Source organism: Anabrus simplex, chromosome 1, assembly GCF_040414725.1.
Source record: "Anabrus simplex isolate iqAnaSimp1 chromosome 1, ASM4041472v1, whole genome shotgun sequence".
Lineage (NCBI taxonomy): Eukaryota > Metazoa > Arthropoda > Insecta > Orthoptera > Tettigoniidae > Anabrus > Anabrus simplex.
Window position 1 is genome coordinate 1,118,579,291 of NC_090265.1, and position 17,933 is coordinate 1,118,597,223.

The window sequence follows — 17,933 nt, forward strand, 5'->3', positions numbered from 1 at the left end:
TTATTCAAGTCAAACTGTTTAAATATGTTGACATTCTTCCTTACAGACACACTATTATTGTGCTAAACAAACAGTAAATATTATTGACACATTACAGTGATAAATTATTGTTACCCTTGGCTTCTAAGCCAAACGGCGAATTCAGTTAGTACTTTTTTTCTACCGCTAGATCTCAGCACCTGATGGACATTCACTTATACCCCTTTGCCACAAACGTTTCCTATGCATTAGCTATCCAACGTTGCACTTAATTTTTGTAAGGATGACACTTGTACCCCTTGGCTTATAAGCCCCTCATATGATATATTTCCTTTTGCTTCCCAAATAATTGGACTTTGATTGTGAATAACCTCCTCCCCTTCAAAATTCGCAAAGATAGAAATTAAACTGACCTCAGAGGCACAATCGGTTAGTTATTGCCCTTCTGTTCTCAATATAGCAGGATCGATTCCAGCTCAGGTCGGTCGCATCTGAGTGTGTTTGAATGTGATAACGATAACTTTGTGTCGTTAGATTTCGATACATTTTAAAAAATGCCAACACCTCCGCGTGCGTCTCTTATTTTCTTGTTGCATGCATAACATCGTACTCATAGGCTTATAGGGTTTCAATAACTTTGGGATGGGAAGGTGCAAGGAACGGAAAGGCAGTAGTATCCTTGCTCCTTCTTAATGAACAAACCCAACAGGTACCTGATGAGTTGATGGTAACCTACCGAAAAATTTATTACGGGCTGCCGATGATAGAATTGGACTCGACCGTATTCCGAATGCAAGCGTTATAGCGACACGACTCATACCGTATAGAAAATTTACACTCGCTTGTTTAAAATGTGCAGCAATATGTTGAAGAGGACGTTAAAAAATTGTATATCATGCACGCGAGTTTCATAATTTTTATACGAGCATCTTAATTGCCATTATAGACATTATAGACATGATGCATAATAAAATGTCGAAGATTTTACTTTTACAGTATATTTCACCTTGCTACTTTATTGTGATAATGGTAATCCTTAAGTGCAACACCGTGTGTATACTATCTACGAGTTCTTTGATAAAATCTAAATACAAATGACCCTTACAAGAAATACCTCATAACAAAATGTACATCACTGAAAATATTGATAATCATGAAACACCTTTAATAGATTATCACAAAACACTAAATGATCCAGCGTAGTGGAATATAGTTGAAAAATACATCAATCCGCCCACATTGATCAGTTCAGTATCTGACTTCGAAGTTTGAAGGATACTATTCTCGACTACTGCGACAGATGGCAGGCATATGATATATATATATATATATTGACCATGAGTGTTCCCGACTAGTTCAACATATGGCCTGCACGAAGCAGCGCTGTGGTCTGGGGATATTTATCCTTAAAGTAAGACGCATGAAAACACAGGAAATGTGTTTCTCCAGTCTATGAACTGCGCATAGAATTGTTCATACATCTTCCTTGACTTTTACATCAATAAAATGTTAGTAGCATTCAATGCTTGTGCCGTAATTTCAGGTGATGTTAGTTGTTCGATATCAGTGTCGCTTTCATAACTCGCGCTTGCCATTATGGACTGCTGAGATTGCTGCTTTCATGGCTGGAGGGTTGTTCCACGTACGATATGAATCGATATCGGATATGGTTAGTTGGAATTCGATAGTCTAATAGCAATACTTTAATGTGTGCTATGTCATTAAAAACGGTTACGTCATATGTAATTAGATTATTATAGTATGGTCGAACAAAAATAACATTTTATGTTTGTATACGTTGCTTTCAGTATTTAAAGCGTTATATTATTATTATTCGCCCTTCTTTGTACCATGGCGGTAACAAAGATAGTCGGCACATCAGCATTGAATTATGGTTGTTCTTTTCCTACTCCTTTACATATATTTTCGTCTACTATTATAACGCTGTTATTCATCACTTTGGGTATATGCATACCAAAAGTTAGTTTACATCTGTAAACACTTTTCTTTGGCTGTTAATAACACTGTTTGGCCGCGAGAATGAACAATCACATATCCTTGTTTCTGACAATTCTTGCCAATTGCGTTAATGCACTGAATAATTAGCCACGATTCATGGACTCGAGGATCAAGTATGTTGTGGTTCCATCGCCATCCATCTGTCTCTTACTGTCCTATTTTAATTCCATGAGAATGCGTAGATGGTGCATTTCTAATGGTTTCGTCTACTTCTTTCTGAAATTCCAGTCATTCGTGAGAGAAACAGGGATATGGGCTACAATATGATGAGTGATGACTATATTCTCAAGTTTGGCAGTATATTTCTTTTACAAGATATTCATGCATCTTTGTTCATCAGCTTCGTTAACTTGTGTGTATGGAACGTATTTCCGCACAATATTCAAAATATTTCTGATATTTCTTTTGGCGACAAATATTTGTCATTATAAACAATAAGAGTGAGTTTTGAGGTAGTGCAATGTTAAAATAGCAAGGCTGAAAATGGTTTTCCGTGGTTTCCCATTTTCACACCAGGCAAATGCTGGGGCTGTACCTTAATTAAGGCCACGGCCGCTTCCTTCCATCTCCTAGGCCTTTCCTATCCCATCGTCGCCATAAGACCTATCTGTGTCGGTGCGACGTAAAGCCCATAGCAAAAAAAAATAGCAAGGAGAAGTATGTGTTTGTTTTGGAAGGCCAATTTCATATTCCTCCTTTGTCTTCTTGACCATAAAGAAAATGTGATTATCAATTCTATTTTCCCTGTGCGGCTCCTTGGCTTAATGGCCAGCGTAGCGACCTTTGGTTCAGGGGTTTATAGATTTGATTCCCGACGCGTCTGTAATCCGCCTGGCTTGTGTAGTGGGTGGCGTTATTCGTTAAATATACACCCCTTCATATATATATATTACAGGGGCTGCCTGGCTGATGTGGTAAAGGCGTGCTTGTTTCACCCGAAAGGATGTGGGTTCGATTCCTTGTCAGGAAGTCGAAAAGTTTAAGAAATGAGATTTCAACTTAGAGGTGCGTATAGTCCTGAGGTTCACTTAACCTACGGAGTACTGTGTTAATTCCTGGGGACAAAGGCGGCCGGGCGTAGAGCTAACCACTATATCCCATAGAGTGTCGAGGTTATGGATAATGCCCCTCCATGGCCTGTACGGAGATGACTTTGCTTTGCTATATACATACTACACTACTAATCACCACATCAGAAAAGGCATCTGGTCGTAAAAATCCTCATATAATGCCGTTGCTAAATAATTGGGAAAAGGCCAAGAAGGAAAAGAAGGCAGCCTATTCTTTTAGCTATGCGTGCGGTGCTAAAAATATTAGACTACATCACATATTTTCTATGGTATAACTTTGATTTTCTATTTTTTTTAAGTTTCATTTCCATCCAAAATCAGAACCCTTGCTCAGAAACCTTTGGCTTAACTGGCTACAAAAGTCAGGGTCATTGGACTGTAGGGACGCGCCCTTTGTGTTATAGCTAAGACTTGCGTAGCTCGGAATAACTAATGCCAGTTCCGACCCTTTCACTAATATTTTTATTTTACATCACTACTAAACGAAAATAATAATTGTGTCAATAATTCCAATTACTTTGGTTGCACTGTTTATCGCTTGATGTTTAGTGAGATAATTGAGGAGAAACGTGTTTCTCAATATATATATATATATTGTGCCCTTTTAAAGGCAACAACTGCGGTGATCTCTTCTTCCTACTGTGCGCCGGCTGCTCCTGTAATAAATGACATGTAAAATCATACTCACCGCTGCATGTAGACTCTTCTTCCTCAGTCGTGCCCGTCCGTTATCCCCGGAGAGGCCACCCGCTGATAAAGGAGTGAGGGAATGAAAAGAAGGGGTAAACTAACTAAAATGACGGTACCCAAGACTGAATTAAAATTAAATAAAAGACTGATTTATTAAATAAAAGCAAAGTGCGAAAATTGAACGTAAATTGAACTAGTGAAAAAAATGTAAACAAATGAAATAACAGTGACTAATAAATATTAAAGAGTAAGGATCTGCCTTGCAAACAATCATAAACTGCCTAAGTAAACTGACTGAAGGTCAAAACACCTTCATTAAAATATACCAGACTCTGTTGACACTGTCTTCAAGTCAAATAAAAATTACTCAGTTTAAAACTCTGGTCAGAAAGACCACCTTCTTGAAATGTAGAATTACATTACGGAGAAATATATCTCCCAAATAAATTTAAAATAGTTGACTCACAATAAAGTAAAATTAAATTCTGTTATGCCATCAAACCACTGACTTATAGGAGTTATAAAATGTTTAACACCTGTTGCTCATTTGGTAAAATACCCAAATTTAAATAATCATGGACTGCACTAAGCAAGTGTATTACTTAAGGAATAAATTCGAAGAAAACAGAACAACCATGAACATCACACTTCATTTCCGACATAACCATTGTCTTATACAAAACTTCATGATTAAACCAAATTAATTATCGAAACATCACTCTGAGTGTATCCAACCACTCATCTAAATTTTAAACTTCATTTGCATGTCTGTGATAGACTGGACTTCTTAAAATAAACAGAAATTTAGGCCAAATGCCTGATGTTAACATTATCAAATGATAGCGATCCTTGTACATTAAATCTTCTATAGAATTTTTGCCGCTGACTGCGTTTCATTATTAATTCATATTCGTGGTATCACCACTAGATGGAGGCAGATGCCATCTTATTTACCATTTATTGCGGCAGTTTTATACAATTGGTTTATTTAAAGATCGCTTCATTTCAAAATAAAAATGTAGTGGATTTTAAAAGAAAGTTTGGTAATTACTTAGATGCCTGGTATGAGCATACCACTACCATTTCGACTGTGACATAATCGATGATCCAATAAACCTAACATCTGAAATGGTATTTACATCATTACATTAATTAACGGAGAAACACTGCTCCGACACAACAAAAAAAATATACAGAGATCAAAAAAAACTAGCCTAGCTACTCCTATCTATTTACAACAAATCAAATATAAATAATTCACACACGCTTGCGTCCTACAAATACACGGTAAAAGTACAAACAGAAAAGAAAACAAATAAGCAAACTGGATCCCACCATCGCGGCCTACTGGAAATTAAAAGGATAGAAAGCGCAAAACAAACTCGGAGTCACCAGAAAAACATACCCCGCTGCGAGTAGCAAAATGAAATATTGCGAATTTGACGGCAATCTCAAACTTCAGACGATAAATGTCTGGACATGATATTATTTAACCTTGATGGACAAATTACTGTTACTTCACGTCATCCGTGACTCTACATAAATATTCAAAACACATTGACTCGTCGCTCTGTTCACATTGTACACTGGCTAGCATTTATCGAGCATCTACCTTCCCTGGAATTATTTAAACAAATACAGGCTCCCGCCTGTAGTATCGTAACCCATGTCGTAACACATTTAACACACGTGGTTAAACTCTTTATTTCACAATTCTTTTTATTCATTAGTTCGCGACGTCATTATTATTCATTATTCTCACAACACAGCCTCGCTCGTATCCGGCGGGCACAAATATCTGTCGTGCACATTACGGCTTCTTACGACAAATCAAGACATGGTCCCAATATCATATTTCCATCATCAACGTAGCTCATCAGGGATATTAATCATCTAGCTTGATCTCTCGATCATTCACTGTTAACACATCACAAAAATCACAGATCTGACTCATCAATGGCGCTCACCGTTTCTATCAAAACAAAGAATGACGAGATTGCCTCTCAAAACACAAATGTTGAAACATGCGCCACTGCAACTACACAGAAATAAAAATTCGCGTCTACCAAAAATCGTCGCAAAATACGCGGGATAAGTACGATCAAAACCGGTCATCTGAAGGATGATCCCCTAACATAAAACAAGGTGAAATGCGCAAAAATAGCAAAATAAACATTGAAATCATCGCGACGGCGTCCCCAAGAACAAAACTCCAACAAAATCGACTCAAAACCAACGATCTAAATCATGATGAATAATAATAATAAACTGACATTACACTCGCAGATCCAATATCAAAGCTGCCTAACTGTCAAAGTGACATACTACAAAATCAAACATAAATACACGCAAACAAACATCTACTTAAACAAAGTGCACAAAATAAGCCTATCTGAAAGTGCAACATAAACATTATTATTATTATTATTATTATTATTATTATTATTATTATTATTATTACTATTATTATTATATTATTATTATTATTATTAGCAGTATTATAAAACTGTGAATTATTTACAACCCTACCTAGTACTCTAAACTACATTGATCATCGATTTTTGCCACGGTCCTACATATTTATTTACATTATAATGATGCTCATACCTGTGATGGTGGAGGCAGGTCGGTTCACCCACCGGCCCCGGTCATGTTGGAAATTAGAATTCCATCTTCAAGCTGATGTGGTATTCCAGATTTTTACACACGCAAATTTGACACATTCTTGCCATGCCGTGACACACGTTTATATTAGCATAAAACACTCGTATTTCTCTCACTCCAGTGAAAGTTAGAAATGCCACTGCAGACTCCTGCCTGTTGTGTAGAAGGATGGTTGCCTCGCTATCTACCTGCAAAACACCTGCTGGCCTGCTCGCCGATCCCTCAGCTCTGTTTACACTACAGCTTACAGTACATTCACCCTACTGGGACATAACTGTCTCCTCAAGGTTGACTATTGCGGTCTCCATTGAAGAAAGTCAATCACCTTCCTGTCTGTCTTTACTGGTTTCTCCCCGTAAACATCTCGCTTGCCAAACAGTTTGTATAATGGTAGAAACAAGCTAAAATACAGTTTATGTTGTGGAGAAAATTTTATACTGATCTCACATGTAACGCTCCCTGCTGGTTAGAAATGTTTTTATGTAAATATGCTGAAAAACATGGACTTGTTTCCCTCGACTAGTAATGTGAGTTCATTTGAGTTGAAAGTATAATTCTTGCCTACTCTCCCTGAATTTACAGTAAAAGTCTGTGAAAATGTTCATTTCCTGCAATGCTATTCTCCCAAGTAAATAATACAAGGCTTTCTAAAAATGCCTACAAGTGTCTAATCGCTTTCTTACCAGCCAAAATAAAGCTGACTAAAAATGCATTTGCTGATACACCCTGTCACTCTGTCGAACGTAAAATTCACTGAGAATACTGAAGTAACACTAAAAGTACTCAAGACAATAGCTGAAACTGTGAACTCTGAAGACACTGAGAATGACTCAAAAACACTGAGCACTGCAAAAACACTGAGAATTCAGAACGACTGAGACTGACTGAGAATTCACTCAAACACTGAGAGCTCGACCCTGTGGTCGCTGGGTTTTGTAGAAATTCCTCCCACCACCTGGAAAATAGTTCCGTGGAAGGGATGTGGCGTAATAATCTAGTCCTCGGGAGCGCTTTCTCGTACATCCGTAGGTTATGGTTTTCAAAATTTATATGCAAAACTTCCTAAATTTTGTCCGACTCACATGTGATATTGCGCGGCGGGAAATGATCATAGGATAATCCACACGACTGCGCGCGTCACTGGTGTTATTTTCTTCCGGTGGATGGCCTCATCCTGCCATGACAGCTCCTTCTTCTAGATCCTATTACTCCTCCGTGTGAAGTTGAATTTTAATAATTAGGCACTAATTAACCACAGATTGGTACTGATAATTCACCAAATATTATAAAGAAGTCAGGACACTGTTTTTCACTACCACATCGGGCTTCAGATCGCGAGATACTGACTGTAGATTTCCCGGTATGACAGCTCATTCAAATTTAGAATTTTCTGATTGGCTGAGACTTTCGCGCCCTTCCAAACGTGGGTGCATCCGCTTCCTCCCAAGAATTGGCGGTTATAGTCGTTGTCCTCCTATTGTCCTGGCCAAGTAGGTCAGGCTTCAACGCGTGCTTTTCTCGTGAGAACGACCAGCAAGTCGCCGCTCCCCGGCGGTGTCATAAAATTTATTGGAAGGATGGTTTACAATTTGGTCGTGCCTAGAGAAGAGTTTCATGGATTCTCTCGCCGTCTGACTGGCGCCAGAAAGTTCCTTTGTGACTGCTAGTTTCACAGCCTCACTGTGGTATCTCATATGTGAAATATTCAATTTAATTGTGAATTAAATTAGGCCAAATTCGCTTATGGGTGCAATATATATATAAAATAAGAGTTTTGTCTGTACATTGCTCAGAATTTGAAAATAATGGTATTTCTGTATCGATCATGTCCATAGTAACAAGAAAATACACTTTTTACTTTTCCGTAATTTCTGTCTGTCTGTCTGTCTGTCTGTCTGTCTGTCTGTCTGTCTGTCTGTCTGTCTGTCTGTCTGTCTGTCTGTCTGTCTGTCTGTCTGTCTGTATGTATGTATGTACACGCATCACGAGAAAACGGTTGAAGAGAATTTAATGAAAATCGGTATGTGAAGTCAGGGGATGAGCCTCTACAATCTAGGCTATAAATAATTTTACTCACGCTGAGTGAAATGGTAGTTTAGGGGAAGGCCTAGAATTGAATTCTCAACTATTTATGTTATTAGTGGACTAATAAAAATCGGTATGTGAAGTCGGGGGATGAGCCTCTACAATCTAGGCTATAAATCATTTTACTCACGCTGAGTGAAATGGTAGTTTAGGGGAAGGCCTAAAATTGAATTCTCAACTATTTATGTTATTAGTGGTCGTATTTTAAAGAAAATGGGTATGCAAAGTTGGGGAATAAGTTGATACAATCTAGGCTATCAATAATTATATTCACGCTGAGAAAAATGGTAGTTTAGGGGAAGGCCTAAAATATAATTCTCAAATATTGTTGTTATTAGTAGTCCTATCTTGATGAAAATTGGTATGCAAAGTCAGGAAATAAGTCGCTATAGTCTAGGCTGTAAATTATTTTATTCACGCTGAGTGAAATGGTGGTTTAGGGGAAGGCCTAAAATGTTATTCTCAAATATTTCTTATTAGAGTTGTAATCGATGAATGCTACATAACTAGGGTTATATAGTATTAAATTTCGTATTATTCATGTCTTATACATTGTTACCGTACTGGCTATGATTACAAAGATATTCATGGTTTTGGATTTTTGTTACTGAGACCATATCAGCTCCGAGTAACCAGGAATGAGTAAACAGTATTTAATGAAAATCGGTATGTTAAGTCGGAGAATAGGAAACTACAGTTTATGGTATAAAATATTTTACAAATCACAGAGTCGAAAGCAAACTAAATGTGAAGGCTTACAATATAGAAAGCTCATAACATTGATCAACAATAACATTACATTGACCATTGTTTGTCGTGATGTGCTTTGTGTCATCTGTTGCCCCTCATCTCCTGTAGATAGGATTACTGCTGCGTACAGAGTATTTTTTATTTGATTTACGTCGCACCGACATAGATGGCGACGATGGGATAGGAAAGGGCTAGGAGTGCCTTAGGCCTTAATTAAGATACAGGCCCAGCATTTGACTGGTGTGAAAGTGGGAAACCATGGAATACCATCATCAGCGCTGCCGACAATGGGGTTCGAATCCACTATCTCTCGGATGCAAACTCACAGCTGCGCACCGCTAACCACACGGTCAACTCGCCCAGTCGTACAGAGTGTAACAGCCTGCCTGAATATTGATGGGAAGTAGCTGGGGAGTTAGATAACTTTCTTCTTTAGCATGCCATTCCTCTGGTTTATAAATTTTCTGATACTACTGGTACGTAACACACTGGATCATCATAGCATTCGGGCTATTCTATCCCTACTCTGAGGCACTGATTGGAATGAACAGTGTGCATATTTAGCGGAATAATGACAGATGAGTGTTATGGCAATCTGCGGCCTGATCATCCCAGCTCTGGAACTTTGGACTATTAGATTGGCACCGCAATCTAACCGCAGCACTGTTCGTTAAAAGTGATAAAACGTGCGGCTTTCCATTTGATCGAGTATTTTATATGATAGCATTGCTTTTAATCGCTACATTCATACTTACGTTTTTGTGATGACCTATGTTGATTTCAGTTAGGAAAACCACAATGTCAGTCTTTCTGAGAATCCCGTAGCGAAGCACGGGTATATCAGCTAGTATATATATATATATATATTATTCTCATTCTCAGAAAGTTGAAAGTCAGAAAAGTCTGTGAACTAATAGCAATTGAAGCATTTCCCTGTTTGGATACAATCACAGTTTACCGAGCTGTATTTGAGCGCCAGTACTTTGGCTTCAACGTTAGAATTTGCTGGGAGGTTACCTGGAGGGAGGTCAGAGGAAAACTCAATTTTGCATATTGAAACGAGCTTCCCGTTTGTTTCTTGAAGTGTAACTTCCATTTTAATTGATCTCCAAAGATAATTTTACTTTTTTGTTACTGCCCTACATATTTCATAATTGGAGTCTTTTTGAGGGATGACTTTGTGTATACATTGTGTAATTCTGCAACCGACGCTCACTCTTGACCAAGCGGAAGACCTGGCAGCTGACACAAAGAGAACAGCTACAGTTTGTTTACTACCACTGGTCAACTTACTTATGACAGACTAGCACGAGTTATATTTAGTAACGTAATGTGGGCCAACCGAAGTGCTGAGAAGACTGCACCCACACGAGTACCAACATAGATTGCATCTATTCCTCTTGAATGCATTTTGTCTTAATGGTATCCAGTACATTTATTAGACCACTCTCCTGTTATCTTTCACTAGTTTGTCATTTTTTATGGGCTAAATGAAATGTGCAGTACTTACTCCTGACTTATGTGAACCCATTCTTTAGTGCATCGCATGCTCATTGAACTGGTCGACAAGAAGTCATTTCTTTCTCAAATGCGAAGTTTCTTGAACAAGCTCCTTATTTTTCGTTTGAAAGCGATTGTCGACGTAATTCTTATAGTCGAAGAGTCTTAGATTGTTATCTTGTACAAACAAAAATAAAGTTCGGTTAAATTCTGTATTTGAGGTTGACTGTTTTTTTAATCTTATGTTTTGAAAATGTCATACCACAAATTAAACGTATCGTTAACAGCTGTATTTCATTACCACTTTTCAACTGTAGGTTACTTGTTTAAGAAGTTAACAATATTAATCCTAAAGTTTATGCATTAAACAGGTGTTCACGTTTCTTAGTTTACATTTCTCTTTCATTGATAGCCGGACAAGTCCTAGCATACTAATGTTTGTTTGTAGTATCTGAAGCTGTCTCTTTTCAGTTTCCTCCCACCTAATTTATAACTGTTAGCTTCTTCAGTCTGCCGAAACTAACAGTTTGTCAACTTTATTTATTTTTGAGGCCAGTTACTTCGATGTAAAGCTCCTTAAAATACGAATAACCATCAACTCCTTTATTTATTTTCTAATTTTTTCGAGTTTCACAATTACATGACTCAGCTAGGCTAGTTTAATTTCTCAGAAAACACTCTATACAATACTACGATTCAGCACCACATAGAGCACGTTTTAAAGAATTACTCAGTTGACATCATTGATTAAAGGATCCGTTTCTAGGTCTTGGACAGTATTTATTTTACATGTTCCACAGTATGTCTTCACTCTTTCAAGTCCTATATTTCGCACCTCGATATTTTTAAACATATTTATTTTATGCAGTATTCATAAACTGTAAATTGAATTGAAAAACAACCTTTTCCAAAGTCGTTTTTTCTTGTTTATACTGTTCTTAAATTTGTCTTCTCCGATATTATTTTGATAATTCTTGCAAATTATTCTGATCATCTCTGTTTCATTTCTTAGCCAAACTGATTTTTCTGAACTCATATATTTTCTCATGTAATCTTTCTAAGACACTATACGAATAGCTCCCCTAACCGTGATATAAACAGTCCATTTCAACTGAATTGAAGTTCCTTCTTCATTCGATGTTGTGTGCATTTGTTTTTACATCCCACTAACGACTTTAACGGTTTTCGAAGACGCCGAGGTGCCAGAATTTTGTCCCCCAGGAGTTCTTTTACGTGCCAGTAAATCTATCGAGACGAGGCTGGCGTATTTGAGCACCTTCAAATACCACCGGACTAAGCCAGTATCGAACCTGACAAGTTGGGGTCAGAAGGCCAGCGCCTCAACCGTCTGAGCCACTCAGTGCGGCTTCTTCTTGTAGTGCCTTCTCTATTACTGGAGGTTGGCCGCAATTACAGCGAAGTCTGCACATGTTCCGTTGTCTTCATCACTATACTCGAATCTAGTCCTGTCCAGTTCGGTAAGTTCCTCAGCCAAGAATGTTTCCTTCGATCGCGGCCTCTACGTCCATTAATTTTAGCATGTACGATCAATTTTAATAGACTGTACTTATCATTCCTCATAATATGCCCAAAGTAGGCTTGATAGGTGCTCTTACATGACCTGCTCTCTGTGCTGTATTTGCATTAAGCTGACCACATTTTTACATTGTTGACGCCATACACATCTTTTTTTCTAAATTCTTCAAGATACTTATTCTCATATGGGTAACTGTAAGGTGTTCTGCGTTATCTACGTTAACTGATAAACGTACTGTACAATCATTCTCATTTATACTTAGCATGTCCATCCATAGTTAAAAGCCTGTAGACGTTACAGAAAGAATATCGAAAAGGCCATGTCAAGGGAAGTTTGGAAAACCATACTGGGTATTATGCACACATTTGTAATCAATTTACATACTCCCACAAACGCTGAAATTGTATTTACCTTGTTCTCTATCGGCGTTATTTGAATGTTGAATATATTATTTTTCTATCATTCGAAAGTATGTTGTTTACTCCAGGATGAATTGTAAAAGGAAAACTAATTTTTCTACTACGTCGAACGTTCAAACTTCATATACAGAAGTATTTCTCATCATTCCGAGTGAATCACAAGTTGGTCGATTATACTGAAGAGTAAATGTATTGTTCCGAATAAAACAATGTCTGTTTTGTTGATCTAATTTAATCTAGCATGACCCAGGCAGTACACACAGATACGTACACCCACAATTATACTTGACAATGAATGAGAACACTTCACTGATTAGTGGCCATATACTACAAAAGTGTCTTGTCCTCACAGCGCATCCGGCTAGCTGATATTTACCTGGAATCTTGACAGGTCCCACCTGTCACGTCGCTTCGCACACACCACCGTCACTTTGCAAAGTAGTTCCCTGTAGTCTGTTAGCTAACACAATGCACACAACTGCTGTGCACTTGACTTGTATGCTTGTTTGCAGTCAGCTCAGGTTATTGCTCCACACACTGAACTACATATCACTCGGCAAGACAACAACACAGTACGTCTCAACACAACTCAACACCTACAACTAAGAAAATACAACAGTCTATTCGCGGCGAGTCTGCTTTTATATATCTCGTGATCTAGTTTCGCCTTCCAGAAAACTCACGGAGCCACCAGACGAAAAGAACAACACAAGCAGAGGCCGTCACATGCCCTCAGGTCAGCCGGGAACTCCCCAGCCTGACTCGTTCATCTCATCCAGGAAATACCAGGCGCTGACACTTGCATGACCATATAACAGTATAGTGTTGGAAGGGGTGAAGACTTTATGAATTATGCAGGTATAATTTTACCAGAGTACTATGTCCAGTTCAGGCTACCTAGCTAAGTCGTGCATGGTTCGCCTGAAAGGACGTGGATTCAATTCCCCATAAGGAAGTAGAAAAAATTAGAAACAAAACTTCCACTTCTAGTGAGAAACGTACCCTGAAATTCACTCAACGTTCACCAGAAGTTACGACCAAATTTATGTGGCCAAAGGCGGTCTTGCATAGAGCTAACAACTTTATCGCACTTAGTGCAGAGATTGCGGATAGTAGAAGTCTTTACCTTCCACTCCTCCATGAGCTTAAGTGACGCGTATGGAGATTAGGTACTTTGACCTTGACTATATCAGTTACAGGAGTGAAGAGACTGACATGATACTTATGTATGTAATCAAAATTTTCGATATCTCAAATGAATGTTTGTATCTCAACGGAATCTTGTATATTTTACTTGTATATTTTTACAAGTCAAAAGTTCTGTTATTCGGATTTTTCGATATCTTGATGGCATTTTTTCTCGACGGAATCTTATATATTTTACTTGTTATATATTTTTAAAACGTAAAAAGTTCTATTACTCGAATATTTCGATATCTCGAGCAATATTTCATGCCCAGATGTAAAATATATTTGTATGTAACTCTTAAGTTATGCAAAACATTACGTTTATTCGAACTCGATTTCTCCCACACAAAAGTAGTTCCTGCAGTAGGAACTTGAACTTAAATCGTCTCCTTAAATCATCATCTAAATTTTAGTTAGAGTGTATTGTTTGATTTAACCGCCTACCCCACACCATAGCACCTCATGCACTCATGACGCGGTTATCAAGGCTGTGTGTGCTGTTGCTCTGTCTTGGTGAACGGCGTACTCGGGACAGAGCATGTGGGAGTTGCGCACGCGCAGACATGTGTCAGCAACCGATTGATGCATCAAAATCACGGTTTCCAGCATTTCCTGTGATGGTCAGTTCTCCTGTTCATTAACAAGAGTCAATTCCACGTTAGTCTCATAAATATTTTCCGGGCCTGTTTGATTTTGCCCACTCGCTATTAGCAATTACTCGTACAAAATGTATCTAATGTTATTGGCTTTACGTCCCACTAACTACTTTTACGGTTTTCGGAGATCCCGATGTGCCAGAATTTAGTCCTGCACGAGTTCTTTTACGTGTCAGTAAATCTACCGACGCGAGGCTGACATATTTGAGCACTAAGAAACGATGTAAGGTTTTGGTCCACCCAATCAATAGACGTCACTTTACAATTGAACTATTTAATTAAAAACATTTTTAAAACATTTAGGGTCATGTTTCGTCTCTATTTGAGACTTCATCAGCCATAAAATCACGTGGTAGATTACAAAACTCAAATCAGAAACTGAAAAATGTAAATATGGAAGAACTCAATATCTTTTAAAGACTATTTGGGTAAATGCAAAAAAAATATATATACCTATATACATTATTTACACAAACTGACCTCACTTTTTGCAAAATCTTTTGTCTTCAATGTTACAAATGAAATTAATTTGAAATTGATTTGAGTTTTGTAATCTACCACGTGATTTTGTGGCTGATGAAGTCTCAAATAGAGACGAAACATGTCCCTAAATGTTTTTAATATGTTTTTAATTAAATAGTTCACTTGTAAAGTGACGTGTATTGATTGGGTAGACCAAAACCTTACATTGTTTCTTAGTTTTAACTGTATCAATACAGATCTATACGATGAGGTTCGTAAATTGTACTATATTTGAGCACCTTCAAATATCACCTGACTGAGCCAACATCGAACCTACGAAGTTGGGCTCAGAAGGCCAGCCCCTCAACCGCCTGAGTCACTCAGACTGCCACAAAATGTATCCTACAATATCATGCTTTGTTAACTTCTTTCCTGGGAATCATATACAGTACTTTCTCAGCATTTCTCTTCCTCGTTGTAATACCCTTTATTTATCAGCTCTTCTCTATTTGACGCTTATTTTCAAGAGCGAATTTTTCGTGTTCACTTGATGAGCTCTATGTTTTCATTAACGCTTCCTATTTTCCCATTGTCTTGTTCTGAATTCTATTCTCATGATTCTGACATTAAAAACAAAGATACAAAGCAAAGCAAAGCAAAGCAAAGCAAAGCCACCTCCGTACAGGCCATGAAGGCCCTTGGAGGAGTGGAAGGTAAAGGCTTCCACCATTGTTAACCACGGCACGTGATGGGGTTTAGTGGTTAGCTCTACGCCCGGCCACCTTTGCCCCCAGGAATTATCCTGGTACTCATTTTTGGTGTAGGCTGAGTGCACCACAGGGCCATATGCACCTCCAGAAGTGGAAATCTCGTTTCTTAAATTTTACGACTTCCTGACGGGGATTCGAACCCACGTCCTTCCGGGCGAACCGAGCACGCCTTTACCGCCTCGGCCAGGCAGCCCATAAATTGAAGATACAGCATCACTAATTTCAGATCTCAACACTACAGTATCAGGACAACGTACAGTAAAGACAGCTGTGAGGAACGACTTCCCTACTGCAGTATGGTCGTTCTTTTGAACAAGTACGGAAGTCAAAATGCTTTTAGAGGGCCCTGCCTGTAGCTCAGGGTTATAATATATTGTCAGGAGAGATAGTTATGGAGAATTCAATGTATGGTAGAAGCGAAAATACCTTGCATTTTTATTGCAAGAAATATCAAACTGGACCATTTTTGTATGGAGGAACAGTTTCATCAGGAAAAATGTTTTGAACTAGTATAACATTTGCCTCGTAACACAATAGTGCTTCCTCTCGCTATTTCGTAGACCGACTTAATGCCACCGTCAACAATGGACAGAAGGATAGAAGATTAGCCTGGTGATTGTTTTTTTTTCTTGTGGCTTTACGTCGCACCGACACAGATAGTTCTTATGGCGACGATGGGAGAGGAAAGGCCTGGGAATGGGAAGGAAGTGGCCGTGGCCTTAATTAAGGTACAGCCCCAGCATTTGCCTGCTGTGAAAATAGGAAACCACGGAAAACCATCTTCAGGTCTGCCGACAGTGGGATTCGAACCCACTATCTCCCGCATGCAAGCTCACAGCCGCGCGCTCTAACCGTACGACCAACTCGGCCGGTGATTTGTGTAATTTAACACAGAATGTAAAAGGTTATATGTTTGGAGATTAGTAAAGGAACTTGGTTCTAAAGGAACTTTGGGATCGTAATGATGTGTCATAGAAACTAAAATAAAAAAATGGCGTATGGCTTTAGTGCCGGGAGTGTGCGAGGGCAAGTTCGGCTAGCCAGATGCAGGTCTTTTGAGTTGACACCCGTACGCGACCTGCGCGCCGTGATGAGGATGAAATGATGAAGACGACACATATACCCAGCCCCCGTGTCAGCGAAATTAACAAATTAAGGTTAAATTTCCCGACCCTGCCGGGAATCGAACCCGGGACCCCTGTGGCCAAAGGCCACACGCTAACCAGTTAGCCAGGAGCCGGACTCATAGAAACTGAGGAGGTGAATATGAAAGAAACCATGGAATTTTGCAGCGAAGTATGCCAGACTATCACCAAAATACCGTGGATAGGAAATAATGACATTTGAACGTGCCTTGTTAACTGAGGAGCTGCCTACTCGAGGCGGTAAAGGATTGTTCGGTTCATCCAAAAGAACGTGGATTCGATTCCTCGTCAGGAAGTCGAAACATTTGGAAAATAGATTTCCACTTCTGGAGAGGCCCTGCGATCCACTCAGCCTACACCAAAAATGAGTATCAGGGTAATTCCTGGAAGCAAAGACAGCCGAGCATAGAGCTAACCACTCTACCACATTTGGAGTTGAAATTATAAATGGTTAAATCCTGTACCTTACACTTTCTCCAAGGATCTTGGGGCCGATGACCTGATGTTTAGCCCCTTTAAACAGCAAGCATTATCATCATCATCATCCAGGAGTCTGCATGGCCGGATTTGCCTCGTTTTGCTTTCGTCTTGTTAACTGAACCGTTATTCGTTTCAAATTCAAGACAGACAGGTTTTTAACCTATTGAAAACATCCATTTAAGTCGAATGGCATGCTGTCTATGAAAGATGAAATAAAGAGACACTTTTCATTTTAAATGGAGCTTTGAATGGGTTAAAACCAATTCCTCACAACCCAGAAAAATTTCTGCAAAATTAATTTCACCAAACGCGAGTTATTTAAACCAATGATGCCTCTGAATTTCGCGCTGACTACTGACTAGTCACCACTGCAAGCCGTTGCGAGCATCGAGTTCGGTAGCACTTGACAGATATTTGAAGGATAAGCAGCTTTCCGTATGGAAACTATTTTAATGTTTCCGAATCAATTACTTCGCTTGCTGTCTGTTTGATAGTTTGTTTTTGGTTTTGCTTTAGTTT

General features: G+C 38.7%; 1 protein-coding gene across 10 annotated transcripts in view; it reads left to right on the plus strand.

Moving 5' to 3' along the window:
• The window catches only part of Obsc (Obscurin), a 980,481-nt gene that overhangs the window by 520,871 nt on the left and 441,677 nt on the right, over positions 1–17,933 (plus strand). The window lies entirely within an intron of this gene.